The sequence below is a fragment of the Pseudonaja textilis genome, chromosome 3 (genome assembly GCF_049901715.1).
Source record: "Pseudonaja textilis isolate UNSWEBS1 chromosome 3, rPseTex1.2, whole genome shotgun sequence".
Classification (NCBI taxonomy): Eukaryota; Metazoa; Chordata; class Lepidosauria; order Squamata; family Elapidae; genus Pseudonaja; species Pseudonaja textilis.
In genome coordinates, this window is record NC_141992.1 from 19135880 (window position 1) to 19161068 (window position 25189).

Here is a 25189-nt window from a genome sequence, read left to right on the forward strand (position 1 = left end):
ATTACCCTGATGCTTTCTAATTATGGCATTGGAAAAAAAATGTAGAGAATAAGTTCCATTACAAGAAGAACAAGTTGTTCAGTTTTTCACAGTATGTTCTGTAAAATATAGTCCAAATTCCAAAGTCCATGTTTTTGACATTGGAAACCCCTTATAATATCACCTTGAACAGAATAATTTTAGTTATTTAAAATATGTGCTCAGATTTTATTCTCCTCATTTTTCTACTTGCTTTGCCTCCCCCATAACCCCTTTTCTTTTTTTTTTTAATTTACTTTGATATTTATTTCAAAGACATAAATATGAATAATGGAACTCATTATTTGCTGCAACAGTCCCCAATCTTTATGGCTTTGTGGTCAGGCTGGGTGGCGAGAGGGGAAATGGGCTGCATGAGTGGCAGCCTGGCACAGACACAGCCCTTGCATGAGTGGTGGCCAGCACGCTTGTGTGCAGCTTGATGTTTATGAGTGGCAGGCCAGAGCGCATGTGGACAAGTGCCCATCTGCCTGCTGTTTATACAAGTTAAGTTGCCGGTGTGCACATGCGCTCCAGTCAACCATTTTCATGGCCCAATTCCAAATAGGCCATGGCCCATAGTGGGCCAGGATTGGGAGACCCCTGATTTATGGAGATATATCTGGGTGCATGTGTGTAGCACCTGAGGTGACATATGCAGAGACTGGAAGAGTTAATAAGGTCACTAAGTGGAGAGGAAATGAGTCAATTCTTCTCATCTGTTCTCCACCGACTTAAGAGCTACCATGTTCAGTTTTCCAAATTACCACAAGGAACCTGTTGACAACTCTTCAATGAAGAATACTAGCCTAAATGCCTACCTCAAAAATAGACATGGCTACACCACTTTGATCTATCTGTCTGTCTATCTATCTATCATCTACTGGTATCTGTCTCTCTGTCTGTCTTATCTGTCTATCTATCTATCTATCTATCTATCTATCTATCTATCTATCTATCTATCTATCTATCTATCTACCTGCCAGCCATGCTGGCTGGGATATATTGGGATTTGAAGTCCACAAGTCTTAAAGTTGACAAGTTTGGAGATCCCTAGTATTAGGAGATCAAGGCAAGGTAGAGAGTACTCTCTCATCCAATTTTTCCCCACAAGAAAAATCCTGTGAGATAGATTGAGAGAGTGTGACTGGATGAAAAGCCATCCAGTACGTGTCTGTAGTTGAGGGAGGTCTACAACTTTGGTCTCCCCAGCACCAGTCTGAGTACTTTGATAATTGTATCACACAACACATTGATTATATGACAATCAATGGCTTCATATTATTTTAAAGATTAGGAACACTTGAAGTCTGGCTCTTGTTTGCATGTTTCTGAAATAAAATCTCTATTTGTTGGCTTTGAAGTATTCAGCAAGGATGACCTGCAGAAATGCTCTGCATGCACATATAAACATTAGCAATAGGTTTGGAACCCCAAATAATTAGTTAAGGCAGACAACAAATATAGCTTCCCTTACACCCAAATTAGTGTGTATTTATCACCATAGGCAGCCAAATTATTATACCACATGAGGCAGAGGGGAAAAAAAATCTCATTTGCCTCCTGGTAGGGCTGGTCCCGTTGGATTCTCATAGATTTCTCACCCTATGGTAAACTTCTCTGTGCCTACTGCAGTCCTTCCTGGAATACTTCCTTGCCTTCAGGAATGGTTTCCTTTGTGGAGAGAAAGGAAGATCAAAGAGGTAGGAGATGCCAAAAACAAATGAACTTCTCCTTGAGCAGTTTTGTATTTTCTCTCCCTCTCAATAGAGATACATAGTTATATAGGTATCATCATCTCTTGTTGAGAGCAAATTAACAAAAGAATAGGCTTCAATGTTGACATTAAGATTCCCTTAACTCATTCCTTGGTTCCATCTTTAAAATGCTCTGATGACATCAAGAGTCCCTCCGGCAATGTCTCTCAGCTGTTAATAGGATGTCATGAAAACACCTTGATACCTATATATAACTTTGCTTTCCTGAATCACCTGGGGAATTTCTGCATATGCAGTGTTAAAAATTGCAGAGTTTGCTTTCAAAAGAAAAGCATTTTGCCTGTTTGTAAAACATTCTATTATCACACTTCATGATGAATGAGATGTGTTTATTTGTTTCTTTTCCAGCTGTCTTTATAGGATGATCTAAGGTTAATGGTGGAAATGCTACCAAAACAAATGGTTTCAGATAGTTAAATCTTTCATCTGAATACTTTGTTTCCGGAAAACTGGGAGGGAAAACAAATGAATATCAACAATGTGCTGGAACTTATTCCTCAGGCCTGGCCATAAAAATGGGAGCTTCCTTACAAAAACAATGACTTCATTGGATTGGTATAGATTTCTTTTATTGATTTCACCTCTGTTTATCAATATGTCCTTCATCATAGACTTTGATAAGTAGATAAGCAATGTGGCAGGTTTGAGATCAAATCCAGCAGAACTAGGCAGAACTTCCCCATTATAAATAAAAGAATTATCTTCTATTTTTTCTCCTCTTCTTCCTCCCCTGAATCTAAATTTGTATTACGCATAAGGGTACTTAAGGTAGCTAGAAAGAAAGAATAAGCAACATCTGATAAAAAATGGACTTAAACTCAAAATTTGGCAAAAGAGAAGAATCTTTTCTTCTGTCCTAAAAGCAGAGGGAGAATGGGGAAAGAAACTCCCAGAGATATGCATTCTTTATCTTGGGAGCAACACAAGGGGAATTCATAGAATATGCAATGCACACAACATGAGTTTATGTAGGACGTTGTGTTGGTTGCTTTTTTACATTGTTGCATTTCTGCTAACTCTGTTTGTAAGATCTAGGTTAGGGAGACTACTCCAAATCAATAGGTAGAGTATCCAATCAATATTCAGATGCAACACTGGATTTAGACCAGCATTAACATCTGCCATTAGAATCTAGAGTCAACGATATTTAGCATGCTATTAGCTGCCAATCAGCTGTTGAACTTCAGCTCCCAGCATTGATCTCCATTGGGTCAGGTTTCACTGACAAGTTGGGGGTTGTAGTTCAGTAACAATTAGCATGACAGATTGGAAACTACCCAAAGTTTAAAATTTTTGGTTAAAGAACAAGACATGGCTGGTGATAAGGAAGAGAAGATTGTAATACATGGACATTGGTTAACATTTTTGATGAGGGGGTCATGAAACACAACCAATATTTGCATCAAACAAAAAGGAAATAGGAATCCCTATATCAAAAGTAGGAGAGAGGGCCAACAAGACCAAGAGCTTGGGTTAGTTCCTACTTGTAATAGATGCATGCACAAAGGCAACCTAGGTTATACATCATGACATAATTACACAAATAATGTATATTGCATAATTCACATCATTTGTGGAATGATGTCATGGCCCACATGATGTCATCATGGCTTCTACCAAACACTTATGAATAGAAATAAACTGTCCATGAACTGCTGAAGCACTTCACTGTCTTTCTCTTTATCCTTTCTGCTCTGCATTTCTTTTAATATTTATACTGTTGTTCATAATGTGACATTATTGGCTTTACTTTTCACATCTTTACCTTCCCTTGCTTGTTTTGTAAAAGCTTACCTGATGAAAACTTCTGAGGAAACTAACCATTTATATGCTGCTTTGTGCCATTTTAGTTTCTTCTAAGAAATTTCTGACCCTATTAAGGAGTTACAATATATATGACCATCATTACTTTTACTATGTAGATTAATAAAAATTGAAAGTGGTCTTTTAAAGTCATGATCTACACCATGAAGTTATCAAGACTTACAATATTTCTAACAAATGACTGTTCAATTTCTGCTTGAAATGCAGGGCAACCCACTTTCTTCCTAAGAAATAAGAACTCTTAGGATATTTGTCCTAGCATTTGATCACAATAAGCCTCCCTCTTGCTTAACACCATTAGTTGGTGTCCTGCATTCTGGAGGGACAGAGCATAGATCTTGTTTTCTTTTTAGCATCCTAAATCTGGCGATTTCTCTTTGGGGCCCATGTCAATTCATTGTGGCCAAGTCACTCTGGCCAACTCGCCTTAGCCAACTTGCCTTGGGGCAATTCGCTGTGGGGCAAAAGTTACACTAATATTAAAGAAATGGTAGAATAGAATTATTAAATAAAGGATGCAAAGGGAGGAATATAATGATTATTTTTTTAAAAAAATATTTTAAATAATTAAATTGAATTGTTCAATTGTCCCATGACAAGTTGACTGGGGTGAGTTGGCTGCAATGAGTTGTCCCATTCTGGTGGTCTATGACAATTCACTCTTGACTAACTTGCCATGGCCAACTCACTGTTGTCAACTTGCCACAGCCAAATCAAGACATTAATATCAAGGAAAAGAAATAGAATCATAAAAGAAGGGATGCAAAAGGAGGGACAAAATGAAATGTGAATAACAAAAATTAAAATATTGTACCTGGTCCAGTTTGTCTCAATCCTTCTTAAACTGTTATACCCAAAACTGGATAAGGACTTGAGATGAATTTTGACCAGTACAAAATAGAATGGAATTATCCTTGTGATATTCTTTCTTTGATATTGAGATTTACATGCTTACAGCTTCATTGCAAGAGTCCCCAAGACTACACCACAGATGACAAAAAGAGGAAAGACAAACAAATCCTTACTAGCAGTAGTTTAATGCACTTTTGAAGGACACTGTTATTTTCTTCTTCCTCTCTCTTACTTTCTCCCTCCAAAGAGATGCGGATATCTCTGACACCAACTCATTTCTAATTTATACTTCAATGCTGTGATTTACACTGTTTATTTCTGAAATACATTTTTAATCGTATGGTTTTTGATCTCTCTGAGACTTCCTGGCATTGCCAGCAGCCATTTCAGCTTGCTTCTGTGTGGGAGACAGGTAACATCCTGTCAGTAGTCTCACGTGGTTTATGTATTTCTGGAGATATCAGCATTTCTCTAGTTATGTTACATTTATTTATTTTTAATCTTTGATTGGGCAAATGTATGAGAAAAATTAGGCGGGCACGCAGTATAACCATACTGTGCTGGTTACTGTCCATTGTGTCTGCTCTGTGTACATAGACACACAGATTTTAATTCTTTCCCCAGCTGTATCTTATGTGGGTAAATTGTGCAACTGGCAATAAAGAAAATAGATTTTTTTTTACTATTCCTATGGTCAAATCTGGTCCAAATTATTCCATTACAGAAGTTTACCTAAAATGATAAATCTACTTTTTGCTTAATAACTTAAAAGCACTAAATTGACACTCTCAAGACTCTTCAATGATAAATCATTGCAGATTATTGGGGTTTCCCTCCTCAGAAGCAGCGAATTATCCATGGGGATAGAGAGATTTGGTTTTAAGCTTGAAGGAATCCATGGTAAGGAAAACCATTGATCAAGCCTGGAAGTGTTGGAATAAATTGGCTGTGGTTAAATTATTACACAAATTGCATAATGCAAAGAAATTGAGACAGATGATTTTCTTCTCATGGATCTAGAAAACATCTAAATCTCTATTGTCAAATAGGTACAGTAATCATACCAAGCTCTTGCAAATATTGCAGGGCACAAATGGACTTTTCAAATTTTCCATTAATTTTGTGGACAGAGAAATTGGGGTGGGATGAGTTGTCCAAATTCCTCCTGAACATTTTTTAAAAGCAAATTAAAGTTATGTTTGAAAGTGAACATACTGCTAATAGGCTATTCTAGGTTGCATTATTCTTTCATCCATCCCATGGCTTCGTAATGCAGATGATGTACAGACACTCCTGGAAGAATAGAAAATGAGTTGTAATTCCATATGCAGCTTAAGTTGAAGAAAAATGAATGAGCAGTGCTAAAGGCGCAATCCAGAAACAATGCATTGTGTCCCCTTAGTTGCTTAGCAGTCGTTCTTGGAGATTTATGTCAGACACTGACACTAAATCAATCCTCTTGATATTGTTCGACTTTCCAGATCACGAGGTATGCTTTATGCCAAGTAAAGCTCTTTGTATTTTCTTCCTGTCATTGCCGTGCCAGTGGTGTCTGCTACACAACCCTCCCAGTGGAAAACAAACAAACCAGAACATCTTCAGCAACACTGTTGCCCAGCTATTTTCGTCTGATTTGAAAATCCTGAACCATTCCAGTTTGATTTATTCTTAGGCGTACACAAGTTCCCCTTTGTTCTTTCCCCAAAATCTTTTCAAACCAGCTAAATTCTTGCCAGATTTATGATTTGGTCAAAACTAAGAGATATTTTCATTTTGTTAATTTAAAAATTGTCTCCAATGTCTAATTATTTTTGTGGCTTGGGGGACAGGCAGTTTGGGGGGCATGTCCCTTACAAAATCTAACTTTTGCAAAAATAGGAATTTTCCCCTCCTTCAAAAGCGTCTCTTTTCCTCCTCTTCTTTACTCTTCTTGTCCCGCTTTTCACACGCAACTTTTCTCCTGCTGCAAATCTTTCCACTTCAGGGAAATATAAATCCATCATATCCTTTCCAGACTCTGACCAACAGATCAGGATGATGATGATAATGATGATTTGCACCTCAGGCTGAGCAGAACAACACTTCCATGAATTTCTATAAATTTTACATTTTAAATATCTCAGAGCCAATTTTATATTAAACTCTCCTTACCTCACAAGTAATTGGAACAATCTCTTCTGAATTTTCTCACTTAAAAGCTTTCTGGAAGAGAAAGTGATTGAGAGCAGTGGAAAAATAAAAAAGCTCTTTTGGGGAAAAACATGAGACAATAAGGGAGGGTCTAAAATAATGTTAGTGTAGGGTTACAATATTCTAAAGGATATCAATCCTGATTGTCCTTTGGAAGGACAGATACTTTGGCCACCAAATGAGAAGAAAGGACTCATTGGAAAAGATCCTGATGTTGGGATATGTGGAAGGCAGAAGAAGGGGCAGCAAAGGACGAGACTATTAGATAGTGCCATTGATACAGTGAACACAAATGACACCTTTCAACAACATTTTGGTGTGGCATCATTAATAGAGAAAATAAGAGAAGGCCAACTCCGCTGGTATGGACATGTCCAGAAAACAGCACCTTCCACCATGGCTAAGACTGCCTAGCAACTAGACATCAATGGCCAGCGACCTTGCGGGAGTCTAAAACAGAAATGGCAAGACACCAGAGACGGTATTCAGCAGGTTCTGACCAGTTCTGGAGAACTGGTAGTGGAAATTTTGAGTAGTTCGGAGAACTGGCAAATACCACCTCTAATTGGCCCCGCCCCATCTATTCTCTGCCTCCCAAGTCCCAATGATCAGCTGGGTCTTCTTTTATTGCCCTGCACAGGAGAACAGAGCTGGAAAGCAGGTTAGTGGGATGGGGAGGGAATGGGATTTTGCAGTAACCTTCCCCCAGGAGTGGGGTAGGAATGGAGACTTTACCTGTCATGCCCACCAAGCCATGTCCACCAAGCCAGACCATGCCTACCAAGCCATGCCCACAGAACTGGTATTAAAAAAAATGAATCCCAACACTGCAAGACACCATCAATAAAGATATGCAAGCCATGGGCCTGTGCCCTGGAGATGCAGCTGTCCATGCAAAGTAGCATCAATGATCCGAATAGCAGACTCCACACCTGTGGGAATACGCTAGGAAAAAGAAGAAGATTGATGCAATGAATATGAATTTGGTCAACTCCAAGAGACAGGGGAGAAAAGAAGGGTCCTGGTGAGCTCTGATCCATAAGGTTGCAAAGTGTTAGCAAAAAAGGGGCGCATCCATCTTTTATTTACCACAAGCCATGCAAAAAAAGCTTATTGAGGGTTATGGTTAAGATGGAGTCTTAAGTCCCAGTTTTGACAATGTCTACAGTTCTCATCAGCACATAAAAGAGACCCCAGTTAGATGAAATCAAAGGCCTATCCCATCCAACATTCTCTTCCAGAGGAGCCAACCACTTGTTTTCTGGAAAGCACCAAACAAAATTATGAGAGACACAACTTGTGTTCTCCATTAAATGGCTTTAAAAGATTTATTTTCTCTATTAATGGTGGCAAATTACGTAACCATTTTCCAATGGATGGAAATAATCAAGCAGAGAACCAACCTAGAAATAAGGAGAAATTTCCTGACAGTTAAAACGATTAATCTGTGAAACAATTTGCTTTCAGAATTTGCAGGTGCTCAGTCACTGGAGGGTTTTAAGAGATTGGACAGCCATTTGTCTGAAATAGTATATAGAGCAGGATTGGGACCAGATGACCTTTTCAGTCACTTCCAACTTTGTTATTCTTTTCAAAACAATCACAGTGGATGGCTATTTTGCTGTCAGAAAAGAACTTCATTTTTTAAAAAAAACATTCTCACTCCTTTTGAGAAAGGACAGCTTTATGTTGAAAAAGTATTTCATAAAGGAAGAACATTTTAGTGACTGTTCATGGGTGGAGTGCAGAGTGCACTGCACTTATTTTGCAATGAATGGACCAAGGAATAGTGTGTGAATATCCTGCCTGGAATTGCACACTCATTTCTGGTAGTCTGCTGTCTTTCTAGCTTCCTACATTTGAGTTGAAATCTATCTATCTATCTATCTATCTATCTATCTATCTATCTATCTATCTATCTATCTATCTATCTATCTATCTATCTATCTATTTTTCTATCCTTCCTTCCTTTATTACTTGATAAGTAACTCAAAGCAGCAAATTTATCTGATTCTTCCAATCCTCCTATTCTTCCAATAACAATGTTGTGACATGGGCTGGGCTAGGCTGAGAGTGACTGGCTCAGTCACCCAGTCAGCTTTTATACCTAAGGCAGAACTAGAGCTCATAGACTTCTGGTTTATAAGCCAACACCTTAATCACTACACCAAACTGGCTTCCCCAAATCCTAAAGGAAAACTTCAAGAAGCATCTGCAGGTTAACAGATTGCCGACCCCAACTGAAGGAAAAACAAGCAAACCAACCAACCAACCAACCAAAACCCACCTTACTTTCTATCAAATTGTATACCTTTCTTCTACCACAAGATCCATTTCCTCTTTCATTAAAAGGGGGCTGAGAGAATTAGCCACAAGAAACCTTTAGAAAAAGACATAATTAAAATGGCTTTTAAAAAAAATCTGAAAAAGATATAACACTGCAAACAAATGTAGAACATGTTAAGTCTTTGCTTGCTATCAAGAAGCTGAGAGATACTGCAATCAGGTCTTGCTATAATGAGCTCCTTTTGTTGTATTTAAATGCTATCATACTATCCCATATACAGCAAAGTGTTGTGGATGTTGGAGATTAACAATGCGGCAGCACTAAAACCTCAGACAACTCTTAAAAAGCCCTAATTATTATTATTAGCATTTTTACGCTAACAAAAAAGTGTCAAATGGAACCCAGGAAAACAAATCACTACCTGTCACTTAAGTGAGTGAAAAGCAATCTTAGCAAAGTGAATTAAAACCCAAACAACAAAAAACTCAACAGGCAGGCGAGCTACCCGGACAGCTTGGGCCAGAAACTGATGTCGCTTCAGTCAGACGGAAAGCAGCTTGTCCTTGCCTGTGACAGCCTCAATCACCGCTTCTTGCAGTGACACCTGAGGTTAGGGGAGGTGTGTGGTGAAGCAGGTTTATTTGGTCAGAAATAGAACAATTTCTTTTAAGTTTATTTGGGAACAAAATAACACAGGATTCTGCAATACAGGTGGTCCTCGACTTAACAACACTTCATTTAGTGGCCATTCAAAGTTATGACGGCACTGGAAAAAAGTGACTTCAGGCTGTTTTCCACACTTATGACCATCGCAGCACACACACACATACACACACGTGTTCAAAATCAGATGCTTGGCAACTGGTTCATATTTATGACGGTTGCAGTGTCTGGGGGTGGGGTCATGCGGTCCCATTTTGCGACCTTATTTCAAGCAAAGTCAATGGGGAAGCCAGATTCACTTAACGACCGTGTTACTAACTTAACAACTGTGGTGATTCACTTAACAACTGTGGAAAGAAAGGTCATTAAAAATGGGGCAAAACTCACTTAACAAATTTCTCATTTAACAACATACATTTTGGGCTCAATTGTGGTCGTAAGTTGAGGAGTACTTGTAGTTAGGAGTCTGGAATCGTGTATCTATCTGTGACTTGTTAAAGCCACTGGCTCTTTTTTCCAGGAGTGCATCACAGCTGCAGGGAGGTTTCTGTTACAACCTTGTGACTGGGAAAAAGACACAGATGCTTTAAAGCAGGGTAACAAACTCGCAGCCTGCAGGCCAGATGTGTCATGTGCTGGCCACGCCCATGCTTGGTTTAGCGAAGGGGGAAAAGGTTGTGATACATTATGTGATGATGCCGTAGTGATGCGACTTTGACGCCCCTGCTTTAAAGAGCTGCAGAAGTGCAGCATTCATCCACAGACCTTTTCCCAAATCCTTTCCCCCATGTACATCCAAAGTACTGCACAGCACTGAAGGAAGCATTTTAGATATCAGTACCTGTACAAAAATCTGGGCAAATCACAAGGATGGGGAAAAAAGGCAAAAAAAAAGTGTGTTGTTATGTTATGGTGCAAACCGTTTAAACCTCTGCCTGATGCCGGGTACAAATACAGAAGTCATATCACAATGCCCCAAAGCATGTTATATTTTTTGTTCCTCTTGCCCCCAACACTATAACTCCTACTTTAAGAAAAAACAAAACTTGAGAATTCTTATACGGATGTCTTCTAGTACCATTTCTTAATGGTGTAATATCCCAAGCAGAAAGAAGCAGGTATTATATTCTAGCTCAAGTTTGCTCAGAAGACCAGTTGATTATGGACAGTGAAACCTTTATGTAAGAATAATAATTTGTCTGATGTAAATCATTTCTCCGCAGAGATACATCTAGAAAACTTCTGAGTGCTACAGAATGATCCTCATTCTCTTGTTTTTTCTATCTTTTCTTAGTACACAGGCTGTCCTGGGGTTTCCTTGGGTTCAAGAGTTGATTCCTTCCTATCCTAACATCCACCTGCAGGTTCTTTTCTAACCTCAGTTTCTACTTTTCTTTGCTTGTTAGAATGCAGGTGTAACCAAGAGGGTTGCAGTCAAGTTAGGAAATGAATTTGGTGTAAAGAAGCAAAGGTTTGCAAGTTAACTTGAGTGCTAAGGATCTGGCAGCACAAGTCTGGAATTATAAAGTGGAAAGCAGAAGAAAGAAGTCCTCAGAAATGCTGAGTTAATAAGAGGTTGGATATTGAGGTCCTGCTGTGAGGGAGATGGGAAGTTTTAAAATGTGATAAATGAAATAAATTGAGGAAAGTGATAAGGGGTTGCTGGAAGTCAGCACTAAACCTGCAAGGAATCACAATTGAAACCTCTGGAAGGAAGGGAGAACTGTCCCAAAGAATAGAGGGCGGGGGCGGGGGCGGGGGTGGGTGGGAATGAAACTCATTTTGGGGGAAAGTTTTTTCAACAGCACTGAAACTATAGACTCAAGACAGATGCAGATGGACGCATCTATGTGCAGGGGCGAAGAGAGAGAAGCCTAAGTTTAGCCTGAAGGCAATAGCTAGGAAGAAGAGGAGAAAGGAGAGAAAATGCTTAGGGTGATCAAAGGCAGCCTGAGGAGATCAAAGGGGGTCTGAGGCAAAAGTTTCAAGTGAAGGAAGAGAGAGAGAGTGAGAGAGAGAGAGGTGAAGAGAGGAAAGAGAGAAAGAGAAAGAAAGAGAAAAAGGGAGAAAGAGAGAGAGAGAGACAGAGGGAGAGGGAGAGAGAGAGAGAGACTACTTATGAGTATGAAATGAACATGAGGCTTTTCCCTCTGGATCACCCAGTTGTAAGGAGGGAGCAGCCTGAAAGTGCCAGGGATTCAAATGGGTTGATTTGTTTTGATTGATTATGTACAGTCAAGTCATTTTGACACATAGGTAGGTTTTCTCCATAATGATCGATTGGTTGATACCTTCATACAATGTAGATCAGGGGTGTGTCAAACTCACAGCGTCTCAGTGGCATCAAATGACGTGTCCTTACCTTCCCCCCCCCCAACCTTCGCTAAACTGGGTGTGGGTATAGCCAGTGTCTGACACATCTGGCCTGCGGGCCACGAGTTTAACAGCCCTGATGTAGATGATTAAGATTCTTCCATGAATAACCCAACAGATTCACGTAGAACAGACCTATATAGATGAGGAACAGAAGATGTAAGCAGTATCTGATCCAGCCAGGATGGGGGATCTAAGATAAGGTGAGGAAAACAGTCTCACACACACAGCTTCAGCAAAGTGAACTGAGACTGTGAGCATCTTAACCCACAGGTGGAGAGAACACGTTTGTACTATAGAGCAGTGTTCCTCAATCTTGGCCACTTTAGGATGGGTGGACTTCAATTCCCAGATTTCCCCAGGCAGTATACTTGAAATATGGAAAAGGTTTTTCCTAATTCAGCTGTGGATGGCTGTTCTTCCTGGGGCCCTGTCTTACCAACAGCCAAAAATTGCTTTTCTTTTCCTGCCTCACCTTCTCCTAAATCCGGGCTGTCAAACTTCCAGCCCATGGGCCAGATGCATCATGTGCTGGCCACGCCCATGCCCAGTTTAGTGAAGGGGAAAGAAAAAATCCCGATACATCATGTGATGCTGCCATGACAACGTGAGTTTGACCTGTCCTAGATGCTTCCTCTGCTCAATTTTCCAATGTTGTGTTTTCAGCAGCCAAACGTTCATTCTCTCTCTTTTTTTTTTGCTTCCAGTTCCACTTTTTCTTTCTTTCTTTTTTTTTCTTTTTGCAGCTTTGTCTACAGCCATTTGTTCTATTAAAGTATCTTTCCTGTCTGCTTCTGCAGCTTCTTTTGCTATTAGTTCTGCTTCCCGGGTGTCCTATTTCCCCAGCACCTGCTTCCTTAGCAGCAATATCTTCTTTTGCTTCTACTGTCTTTTCCCTCCTCTGGTTCTTTCCTCTTCGTAATAGTTACAGTCCTTGCTTCAGAGTCAGCCTTGGGGATACAGTTAACAAATCTATCCCTCACATCTATCTGTTGTTTCCTTCCACTCCTGGCAAAGACAGAAGCATGAATATCAGAAGCTTTCATTTCTCTAATAAATTGTATCAATTAATGCAAGCTCCCTTCCCTCTGGCTGTTGGGTGGGATAAGAAACTATAATCTTTGCTAATACTCCTTGGGTCAAAGGAGTTTCCTGTTGCTTAAAGGTATTTCCCCCCACTTTTTTGGTACCTCTTTACCTGTTTGTTGCAAAACCTGTAGTTATTCATTTCTTAATGCATATAATTTCTCTAATAAGGTAAAGGTTCTCCTCACACATACGTGCTAGTCGTTTCTGTCTCTAGGGGGCGGTGCTCATCTCCATTACAAAGCCAAAGAGCCAGTCCTGTCTGAAGATGTCTCCATGGTCATGTGGCTGGCATGTGACTAAACACCAAAGGCACTCAGAACTAAAGGGGTCCCTATTTTTCTACTTGCATTTTTACATGCTTTTGAACTGCTAGGTTGGCAAAAGCTGGGACAAGTAATGGGAGCTCACTCCGTTACACAGTGCTAGGGATTCGAACCACTGAACTGCCAACCTTTCTGATCAACAAGCTCAGACTCTTAGCCACTGAGTCACTGTGTCCATTTCTTTAATAAATTTAACATTTCTTTAATAAATGGTAACAATGTTCCATTAGACATTTAAAAAAAAAAATTATTCTCGAAAAAAAAAACATTTATTTGACATACATTTAAAACAGACAAATCAACATATATAACCATTGCTCAATATACGCTGTAAAATGTATATATGTATATATATGTGTGTGTGTGTGTGTGTGTGTGTGTGTATATATATATATATATATATATATGTATGGCATTCAACCGTTGTATTTTCCACGTCATTGCAGTTGTGCTTTTAAAGTTGTAGCATAGCGTTTGGCAGAATCTCATCTGCCATCATCAGGCTGAGATTCTGCCAAAAGGTTGCTACAACTTTAAAAGCACAACTACAATGACGTGGGAAAATACCCGGACAAAACTGAATGCCATATATATATATATGTGCTTCACTCTGAGAAGCACAGAGCCGAAGACAGAAGCCTGAAGGTGATGAATGAGACTTCATTGAAACGTTGCCTAGATACTTCGAATCTTACGTGGGAGAAAACCCGAACAACCAAAGATCCATATATATATATATATATATATATATATATATATATATATATATATATATATTATTTATTTATTTATTTATATATTGAGCAATGGTTAATTTTTTTCTTTATCTTTTTTCTTTGTCATTGACGTGATCTGCCTTGTTACAATAACTCCATTCTTTTAATGTTTTAATTTCTCTATATAGCTTATAATTAAAAGCACGTCTTCGGTCATTTCCATAACTTATCCAAATATCAAATATTACCTTTTCTTTAACCAATCATACCAAATGTTCCATATTTCATAATAGTCACTATCTTGTTTATTTTTTAACAATTTGGTTAGGCTATCCATCTCAGCACATTCATGTATGTTTTTAAATTTTGTTTTGTTATATTTAAAATCCAATTTCTAATATTTCTCCAAAACTTCTGAGCACATGGGGAAGTCCACCACATGTGAAAATATGTTCCTTGTGCGTAGTTACATTTCCAACAGTTGGGTGGTAGGCTGTGGAGCATCTTAGGAGGTAGGTGCCAGCAATGAACCATTTTATATAGGTTTTCTTTATACGAGACTGACATGGTTAACTTGTAATTTGTATGCCAGATGTGTTTCAACTTACCTAATTCAATACTATGACCCACGTTTTTAGCCCAAATTATCATAGATTCTGTGACTGTTTCTTCTTTTAATTTGTAATCCAAAAGATATTTATATGTTTTACTAATTGTTTTCTTTTCCTCTCCTAGCCATATTTTATCTAATTCTTGTGGGGTCATATTAAAGCCAAATTGTTCTCTATCTTTTTTATAATAGGTTTGTATTTGTGCAAAGGGCCACCATGCTATCTCCTTTCCTTCAATTTGTATTTGGTTCCTATTTTTAAGCTCTCTAGTATCGTATAGTAAATCTTTATACCTAACAATATTTTCATAATCCAAACTGTCTTTGATTCCTCCCCATGCCACAGGCATGTTTGCCACTGTTCATTCACAAAGAATCTTCCTTTGTCTTTTATAATTACATAATGGCATATATATATATATTTATTGTATTGCAAATAGTTGCTGGGGCTCATCCACAGTTTTGTTATACTTGTACAATGACAATAAAGTTCTTCTAATATATATATATATATATATATATATATATATATATATATATATATATATAGTTCTCGGTATTTATATGTAGATCTTTGGTTGTTGGTTTTCCGCGTAAGATTCAAAGTATCTAGGAACGTTCGATGAAGTCTCATTCATCATCATAGGCCTCGTCTTTGGCTCTTATATATATATATTCTATTCTATAAAATTCTAATTCTACTATATATATATATATAGTAGAATTAGAATTAGAAGAACTTTATTGTCATTGTACAAGTATAACAAAACTGTGGATGAGCCCCAGCAACTATTTGCAATACAATAAAACCAAAGCACTTAAAAATGAAGATAAGAAAAATAGAGTACCCATGTCTCCATTTGCAATTTGAGACTACAATATCTACGAATATAGACAAAATATACATCAAACACTGACTGTAATGCTTAGCCAAGTATAATACACAAGAGATGGATTGTACTGTAATATGTTATTATACATCTGAATGGGGTATTGATATTTCACATCTTTTCACATCTTAATAAGGTAGTGACTTTGTGTTTATTTGCGGTTTGGATGGCCCAGGGAAAGAAACTATTTGTTAGTCTAGTGGTGTGAGATTTTATTGACCTAAAACGCCATCCAGACAGCAGCAGGTCAAAAAGGTAATTGCCAGGGTGTGAGGGGTCTTCTATAATGGCCTTGATTCTGCTTTGGCAGCGGGACCTGGCTAAGTCTTCCAGGGAGGGCAGAGGGCAACCAATGATCTTTTGAGCTGTGTTTATCACCCTGTGTAGAGTTTTCCTGTCCTCAACTTTGGAGCCTTCATACCACACACCCAGACAATATGTCAGAGTGCTCTCCACAGAGGCTTTATAGAAAGCCAGCAACAGCTTCTTATCCAGATTGTTCTTCCTGAGAACCCGCAGGAAGTGCAGCCACTTCTGAGCCTTCTTCACTATGGCCTTGGTATTAGGGGACTAGGAGATATCAGCCGAAATATGGATGCCAAGGAATCTGATCATAGGGACAGTTTCCACTCATTCTCCATTGATGATGAGTTGGGTGTGGTCCTGTCCATGTTTCCTGAAGTCCATAATCAGTTCTTTGGTTTTATGGACATTCAGTGACACCAGATAGACAGGTTCTCTACTTCTGCCCTATAAGCTGTCTCATATCTCTCCGGAGATGAGACCAATCACGGTCATGTCATCCGTAAACTTTATGATGGTGTTTGTTGCATGGCTTGGTAAGCAGTCAAAGGTGTACAAGGCATATAGCAGGGGGCTCAAGACACAACCCTGGGGGGAACCAGTACTGAGTGTAATAGTGGAAGAAAGGTGGGGGCCAAATCTAACAGACTGTGGTAGGTTTGTCAAAAAGTTCTTAATACAGGAGCACGTGGGGGTGGGGACCTGCAGATTATACAGTTTGGTTACTAGTATATCTGGGATGATAGTGTTAAACACAGAGCAGAGTAGTCCACAAAGAGCATACTCACATAGGTCTATTTGTTCTCCAGATGATTCAGCTCTCTGTGAAGTGTGATGGCCACAGCATCCTCTTTTGATCGGTTTGCTCTATAAGCAAACTGATGTTGATCAAAGGAGGGCAGGAGGCAGTCTCTGATGTGCTGTGAAACTAGTCTCTCAAAAATCTTCATAATGGAGCTTGTTAACACTATGGGCCTATAGTCATTGAGAGTGTTTATATTTGTTTTTTGAGGAATGGGGATGATGGTTGCAGCCTTCAGGCATTGTAGGATGATGGCATGTATACGTATGTATGTATGTATGTATGTATGTATGTATGTATATGTGTATGGTATTCAGCTTTGTTTGGGTATTTTCCCACATCATTATAGTTGTGCTTTTAAAATTGCAGTGACGTTTCAGCAGAATCTCATCTGCCATCATCAGGCTTGTGTATTGTGTTCATCTGTGAGTCAGGCTATAGATACCCACGAAAACTTAAGAAAATGTATGTATGTGTGTATGTATGTATGTATATGTATGGTATTCAGCTTTGTTCAGGTATTTTCCCACAACATTATAGTTGTGCTTTTAAAGTTGTAGTGACATTTTGGCAGAATCTCATCTGCCATCATCAGGCTTGTGTATTGTGTTCATCATATATATATTCGATGAATATCGTTCGATGAAGTCTCATTCATCATCTTCAGGCTTGTGTCAGAAAGTTACTCTGAGAAGCACAAAGCTAAAGACACAAGCCTGAAGATGATGAATGAGACTTCATCGAAACATTGCCTAGATACTTCCAATTTTATGTGGGAAAAAACCCGAATAACCAAAGATCCACTGCTCAAAAAAATAAAGGGAACACTTAAACAACACAATGTAACTCCAAGTCAATCACACTTCTGTGAAATCAAACTGTCCACTTAGGTAGCAACATTGATTGACAATCAATTTCATATGCTGTTGTGCAAATGGAATACACAACATGTGGAAAGCATAGCCTGTTAGCAAGACATCCCCAATAAAGGAGTGGTTCTGCAGGTGGTGACCACAGACCACTTCTCAGTTCCTATGCTTTCTGGCTGATGGCTTGGTCACTTTTGAATGCTGACAGTGCTTTCACTCTAGTGGTAGCATGAGACGGAGTCTACAACCCACACAAGTGGCTCAGGTAGTGCAGCTCATCCAGGAGGGAACATCAATGGGAGCTGTGGCAAGAAGGTTTGCTGTGTCTGTCAGTGTAGTGTCCAGAGGCACTACCAGGAGGTGCTGCCAGGAGACAGGCCAGTACATCAGGAGATGTGGAGGAGGCCGTAGGAGGGAAACAACCCCGCATCAGGACCCCTATCTCTGCCTTTGTGCAAGGAGGGACAGGAGGAGCACTGCCAGAGCCCTGCAAAATGACCTCCAGCGGGCCACAAATGTGCATGAGGCTGCTCAAACGGTCACAGACAGACTCCATGAGGGTGGTATGAGGGCCTGACATCCACAGGTGGGGGTTGTGCTTACAGCCCAACACCATGCAGCATGTTTGGCATTTGCCAGAGAACACCAAGATTGGCAAATTTGCCACTGGCGCCCTGTGCTCTTCACAGATGACAGCAGGTTGACACTGAGCACATGTGACAGACATGACAGGGTCTGGAGATGTCGTGGAGAACATTCTGCTGCCTGCAATATCCTCCAGCATGACCGGTTTGGCAGTGGGTCAGTAATGGTGTGCAGTGGCATTTCTTTAGGGGGACTCACAGCCCTCCATGTCCTCACCAGAGGTAGCCTGACTGCCATTAGATACCGAGATGAGATCCTCAGACCCCTGGTGAGACCATATGCTGGTGCGGTTGGCCCGGGGTTCCTCCTAATGCATGACAATGCTAGACCTCATGTGGCTGGAGTATCAGCAGTTCCTGTAAGACGAAGGCATTGATGCTATGGACTGGCCCGTCCGTTCCCCAGACCTGAATCCAACTGAGCACATCTGGGAACATCATGTCTCGCTCCATCCACCAATGCCACGTTGCACCACAGATTGTCCAGGAGTTGGGGGATACTTTAGTCCAGGTGTGGGAGGAGATCCCCCAGGAGACCATCCACCACCTCATCAGGAGCATGTCCAGGTGTTGTAGGGCGGTCATACAGGCACGTGAAGGCCACACACACTACTGAGCCTCATTTTGACTTGTTTTAAGGAGATTATATCAAAGTTGGATCAATCTGTAGTGGTTCTTTTCCACTTTAATTTTGAGTGTAACTCCAAATCCAGACCTCCATGGGTTGCTAAATTTGATTTCCACTGATAATTTTTGTGTGATTTTGTTGTCAGCACATTCAACTATGTAATGAACAAAGTATTTAATAAGAATATTTCATTCATTCAGCTCTAGGGTGTTTTATTTTTGTGTTCCCTTTATTTTTTTGAGCAGTGTATTTATATCTGTTCATGAATTCTTACAAATAACAGAGTCATCTCTGCCTACCACTTCCAACATGTTTTGACTACCAATCATCACATATTTTCTTAAATTGTTTAATTCATTAGAATTATACATAGGTTCATGTCTTTAAGTTACATATACTGGACACCTTAAATTGTGATTCTTCGTGATGTTGTCCATTGACCTCCTAAAATTACCTTCATGTGTCACACAATTTGACCACAATTCTAACATGGAGGCAAACAGACTGTGACCAGAGACAGAAACAGCCACAAGAAATGTAAAATAAATCTTTGAAAAGATTTGAATGTTTTACTGGACTTAAATAACTAGGAAAATGTTGTTTTAAGGAGAGGGAGGCAAGAAGGCTTATCGGTGAAAATTAAAGTTGGACAGTTGAGTGTGCTTTGGCTTCCAGTTACACATTTCTTCTCAAATGTTTCAAAGGACTTCTAAACATGTCTCCCCAAAGCATTTTCTCTTTATTATTCTTCCCTTTTTTCTTTATAAAGGGTACATTTTCCTTCTTCCTCTTTGATTTATCTTTGATATCTGATTGACACTTTCAGGACACAGTAATCATTTTCAGCTGAAGATACTTCTGACAGTGACAGTGGCACAGGCACTTGCTTCAGAAGCCTCTGTGTAGCTCAACATTCTGACTGAGACATGGGTCTGGGCCTTAAAGGCAGAGTGATCTAAGAGAAGAGCAGAATCCATGTTGAAGACAGCCATTGCAGCACAGGGATTGCAGGATTTGTGAGAAAACACTTCAGGTGGAATACATGCAGCAACAGAGATAGTCTTCAGCAGGTTCTGAGCAGTTCTGGAGAACCGGTAGTGGAAATGTTGAGCAGTTCGGAGAACTGGCAAATATAATCTCTGACTGGCCCTTCCCCCATCTATTCTCTGTCTCCTGAGTCCCAGCTGATTGGCTGGGTCTTCTTTGGTTGCCCTGCACAAGAGAATGGAGCTGGAAAGCAGGTTAGTGGGGTGGGGAAAGGAATGGGATTTTGCAGTACCCTTACCCCTGGAGTGGGATGGCAATGAAGGTTTGACAGTATCCTTCCCCTGCTACGCCCACCAAGCCATACCGATAGTAAAACCGATAGTAAAAAAATTTGAATCCCACCACAGTGCAGTAACACCCTCCCAGAAGTTATAGAAAGGTTAATGGAGGTTGATCTTATAGCTGGACAGGGCTAATACTCAGTTGCCAGTGTTTGAGTTTGTTGATAAAAATAGGATAGCCAACATTATCGCCAACATCCGATGATGGATATGGCACAAGAATAATAATAATTTTTAACAGCTATCTTGATCAGTACTTTTAAAAAATGACAACTTAGATATATACGTATGCAGAACTTAAGGTGCATTAAACTCAGTATGCACCTTCAGAACATCCAAGGTATGTTATTAGAGAACAAATTCTATAAGGGGAAAAAGTACCTGAAAATGAAAATATTTATATGGATTCTCAATATTTCCCTAAAAACTGATGGATTGAGCTAGTGAATAAAGAAATTAATGAATGAGAAATAGTGATTTCTGAATATGCAGCAGCTGCCTAGAATGCTTACCAATGGGAAGGTGACAAAAGGCAGAAAGTGAGCAAATAAACACAAAGCTAGAAGGTTGAGATACTGGTGGGTTTATATATCACTGAAAGGCTAAGGTGGTTTAATTGTTTGTGCCTTTGTGTGCCTTTGTGTGCCTTTGTGTGTTAGATGAATCCAACCACTATGCCTATATAATCCTTGATTTCTGTTCAGGATGATGTGTGACCAAATATTTGTGGGTTATCCAACAGAACATGATTAATCAAATCATAGGCTAGCATGAGAATCAGGTCATTGGTTGGTCTCATGCATCATACAAAGACATGGTTTGTTTTCACTATGGCTTGTTGAACAAACTTCTAAAGTTAGGTTTATAAAATACCACTAAGTTCACAGTACAATAAAATAGCATTTGATAACTTGGTACATGAATCATGCATGGAGGCCTAAGCAACCAAAACTCTATTTCCTTATTAGTCCAGCAGATGGTGATGGTGAGCAAAATCCAAAAATCTTCCATAAATTAAGTACAAGGTCAAAAGGTATCATTCATAGACAGACAGACAGAGAGTCAGACAGACAGACAGAAAGGTATATATTAAATCATGTTATAAACTAATTAGCTCAAGAAATCTATCATAATACATTTAAATTCATAATATATACATCAAGATATTTATCACGATGTCTTTATTCACAGTTTTCCCTAAACCAAAAACTTTATGACTTCTATTCTTGGGTAATCAGCCCTTTGAACACTTTGATTTTTCTGTCGGTATTTCTCCAGCTTCATCTTATTTGAAATATACTAGAACTTTGCATAATAGATGACAATGACCTCCAAGGTCAATGAACTTTTTAATACCTCTTGAAGCCTTTTTACATTAATGTTTTACATGAGAATTCCTTAGAAGCTTTTGTTTCATTCGGATAAATTAGAGCCATTCTGATATGTTTCTGATGATAAATGGATGGGTAAATGGATGGACAGGCAGGCTGGCACACACACACACACACAATATTATCTGTTTTTTAAGAAGTATAAAGCGATATATAATATTAACCATAACAAAAACATCAAACTTAATATATAGTATGGATCCTAAAGCTGTAGGAGTTTTAGCTATAGAAGTGTGTTGGGAGATTCCCATTTATATTGTTTCTTTTGATTAAAAGAATCTTTCAAAGCTCATTTGACATAAGTCACATGTTATTCTTTGTGCAAATTGGAGTCAACAGACATCACGTTACATTCTTTGACATCCATTTTCATAATAACATGAAGCAAATATTGCTAAAACCATTGAAAATTAAGAGAACTTTGATATCCTATCTTGCCTTCCCAATATTCGTTTGATTGAACTGTTGCCTATCGCTGTCTCCTAAAAGGGATGTCTCTTTTAGCATGATCTACATTTTATCAAGCAGAGATTTGGGAATCAAACTGCATTTCGATCTGTACTTAAAATCATGAGAGTCATTCCAAATGAATGCCCAACCTGGAATTCTACATTGCTGAGAAGCTGGATGAAGCAAAGCATTTTTGTGCTTATTTAGCATTGAGACTATCTTTATCCCAACTAAGAAGTCCTTATACAGTTCATTGTATTCCAAGTCATTCTTAAGATAAAGAATAAACCAAAGTTTAAACCTGTGATGTGTATATGTATATGCATACGTATACGTATATTATGCGTATATGTATATTCATAGCAATTTTTTTCTAGTGTTTCTCTGTATAAAAATTGTGGTGCCCTGAAGGACCTCCAGGGGAGCTGAAAGAGTGAACTTGGAGGGTGATTTCATAGGAGACTTGCACTTCTTTAATTATACATCTTGCCTGTCCTATTTTATCTTCTTCTTGTTCATCACAGGTTTTTTTAAAAAAAGAATCACGTTCACAATGGGATCATGATGCCAGCGATCTGTGTTATGATTTATCTTCAGTACTTGCCAAATCATTCTTGGTAGGCCTGTCTGCTCTGGATGTGAATAATAGAAGCTATCTACCATTCATCTTGTGATGAAAAGCCGGATAGCTGTATTCAAATTTCTTTTCTCTCGGTGTTGTGCCCCCCTTCTTCCATCTCTTATTTTCACTTCAACCCCCAACCAAAACACTTATTTCTTGGCTATCCAAGTCTAATGAGTACCACACTCAGTGTTCTGTTTTTCATTGTGCCTATGGAGAAAAACCGTGATCCCATCGTAGTAACAATACAAAGCGCTGGTAGCAATTCTGTAAGCAAAGTGATATTGACGCACAGACCTTCTTGCTGAGAAATAACAATTCAGCCCATTCATTAATTAAATAAGTGTATCCTCTCCCGCTCCTCCCATATCCTTTTCCAGGGGTCTGGATATAGCTGCATCCACACATACATCCACATATTTTTAAAAGTATAGACACTGTGGTTAAACAACTACAAGTCAATCCAGAGGAAATTTATTTATTTAATTTATTTATTTATTTGATTTGTCAATCGCTTACAAGATAATAGGTATAAGTATAAACCTAGTTATGAATACATGAAATGGATACATATAAGAAAAATAAAAAGAAACAATAGGACAAGGATGGTAGGCATATTGGTGCGCTTATGCACGCCCCCTACAGACCTCTTAGGAAAGGGGTGAGGTCAATCGTAGACAGTCTAAGGTTAAAGTTTTGGGGGTTTGGGGAAGAAACCAATTCAGAAAATGCAACATGAAACCAAATTGAAACCAATCGCATTAATGATCACACAAAGTGAATGGAATCAGTCAACAGTCTTAACTTGTGAATTGTGATATTAAAGAAACCCTTTTTTTATGAGAATAGATGTCAGGGCTAGCTGTCAGTTACCCCCATTTAAATCATGAGTCTCAAAGCTTAAAGAAGATTTATTAGGAGAAGACATGCCAGTGCTGCCGACTCTGAGATACATCATTCACTGTCACCTTTGACCCTGGTTTTCCCCCACCCCCTGGGTGTATCATAATTCATATTTTCCAATGGGACACATCCACAGCCATGAGTCATCAATCATAATCTCCAGGTAGAATTTTGCATGGCAGAAACTTCAGTCGCCTGGAAACTATCCATGAAAACATTTATGGAATGCAGCTTCGGTTTTGCAAGCTGCTACACTACTTTCCCCTCCCTTTCTGTTGCAACTCTAAAAGACCAGAGAAATATTTTACGAGTTGAGAGTAGATCAACGTATTAGATTGTGTTTGTTCTTTGTTTGTTCTGATACTTTGTCTATCACAGCTCAATCACAGCTTAACTGTTGGTCAACAATTAAAAAGTGCAGCATTATTTTTAATATAATTATTATTTGTTTATTTTATTTATCTATCTAGCTATTTGTATCCTGCCTTTATTGTTTTTGTAAATAGGGTGGAGCATGTCTAATTCACATTGCCCTTCCTATGACCCTGTGAGGTAGGTTTAGCTGAGAGACTGACTGGCCCAAAATCACCCAGCTGGCTTTCATAACTAATGCAGGACTTGAACTCATGGTCTTCTACTTTCTAGCCCAGTGCATTATTTTTTCCACTAATGGACAATTTCTAAATGTGCTGCTAAGAATCAATAAGTATTTGTGAAATAAGAAACTAATACACAAAACAAAAACAAAACTAATAAAAATAAGAAATATCTTTCTACGGCATATCCCAAATATTATTCAATATTTGTTTTTCATCTTAAAATGCTACATAGAAATATTCAGAAAATTCTCCATTTTCCCCATCTTCCTTTTCTTCCTTTAAATGCTATTGTTTATCTTTCCTTTTTTAAACTTTAAAACCAAATCATGAAATAAATCCAAGAATACCTTGTTCTACCAATCCTTCTCTGCAAAAAAAAAAAATTAGGAAGGAAATTCTCTTTCCCACACACGAAAGGAAGACAGCTGATAGAGTAAAAAAAAAATTGCAGTGAAATAACTAAAACAAAAACTGGCTTAGTAATTTTGAAGATTTGGAGGAAAATTGTTACTCATTGTGGGAAAATAATATCTCAGTTGGGGAGAGTCCCAAGTTATTTTTATGGCCTTAAAATATATTTAGCCTTGTTGGTAATGTACTCTTATTCTGCAATTTGGCGTTATGGTTTCCCTTGCTTATTTTCAAGCTAGCCTATTAAGTCAGGGTTTTGTAAGAGTTCATTCGGTGTTGTGTGGATGATTCATTTATTTTGCATTTCTTCCTATTTTTTTTTTTGTTCTTTTTTTCCTAATTGTTGGAAATACAGCAGGTGATTTTATTCCTCGGGAACTGAGTTGGGGCCCAGTCTTGTAATGAAAAACAGGAATAGATTGAGTTTATGACCAGGAGTCCAGAGGTTTCAGAAATGCTCATTCCTAAAGGCTACAGGTAACCATAGTTTGGCTGCACAACATGCACAGCTAAGCATGGAAAGATGCTGCCCAGTTGCTTTGTGAGTTTGGGGCTTGATTTCCTTCTAGAAATAACTGCGGGTTTTTATTTTCAGTAGTATTTAAACAATTGTTTAAAAAGTGAAA

The 25189-nt window shown here is 38.8% G+C and overlaps 1 long non-coding RNA gene across 1 annotated transcript in view; it reads left to right on the top strand.

Moving 5' to 3' along the window:
- Positions 1-25023, top strand: part of LOC148126015 (uncharacterized) — an 88365-nt gene extending 63342 nt beyond the window's left edge. Inside the window, exon 3 of the long non-coding RNA XR_015742542.1 lies at positions 24919-25023. This is a non-coding gene — a long non-coding RNA (uncharacterized LOC148126015). The remainder of the gene's footprint in view (positions 1-24918) is intronic.
- The last annotated feature ends 166 nt before the right edge of the window (positions 25024-25189 follow it).